Below are 731 nucleotides of genomic sequence, written 5' to 3'. Positions count from 1 at the left end.
CAAACTAAGCTTAAAACAACAGGGACACAGAGGCTACTCAGATTCCTCTCTCTCATCCCAGATCTCCCTTTCCCATTACTGCAGGAGCTGAGGACAATAACACCCAAACCAAATGCCAAAGGAAAACAGAGAGCCTGCGGTTAATTTGTACTGTAGCTGGGATTTACGTTCTAATAGCTTTGTGGCTGCAAGAAGCCCTTCTTTGCTAAAACAGAATACAATGAAAACCACCTGATCGATTGCTATAGCTATCCCAGTGGTTCAAAAAGAAACGACTTTCACAAGAGCAAAGTTATAACACTTTAATAATTTAAATAGAATTAACTTCAGGAATACACACAGACACACATAAAATTCAGACAATTTCATTGAACAGTGTTAAAAGTCTCCAAAATGGATTCGAAGTCGTGGATATGAAAAGGTAATTTTAAAGCACTACAGACCAGAGTAAAACAAGGTAATTATTTTGCATTTACCAATTAGATGACAGCCTATGGATACATTAGACCTTAATGAGAACACTTCTAGGGAAGTCATTTACAGAGGAATACAGTAGATCTCAGAAAGATACATTTATAACTAACAATTTCTTTGGTCCTCCAAGCTACACCTGATTTTACTTTAAGATACCAAACATGAGTTGAGCATTTAATTCTACTTGTAAATATCTAAATATTAAGCAGGATAATGTTTTTATTGGCTTCAATTTTAAAAGGAACTCAAAAACAAAC

This window comes from Myotis davidii, unplaced genomic scaffold (assembly GCF_000327345.1).
Source record: "Myotis davidii unplaced genomic scaffold, ASM32734v1 scaffold281, whole genome shotgun sequence".
NCBI classification, from domain to species: Eukaryota; Metazoa; Chordata; class Mammalia; order Chiroptera; family Vespertilionidae; genus Myotis; species Myotis davidii.
Note: the sequence above shows the minus strand (reverse complement) of the source record.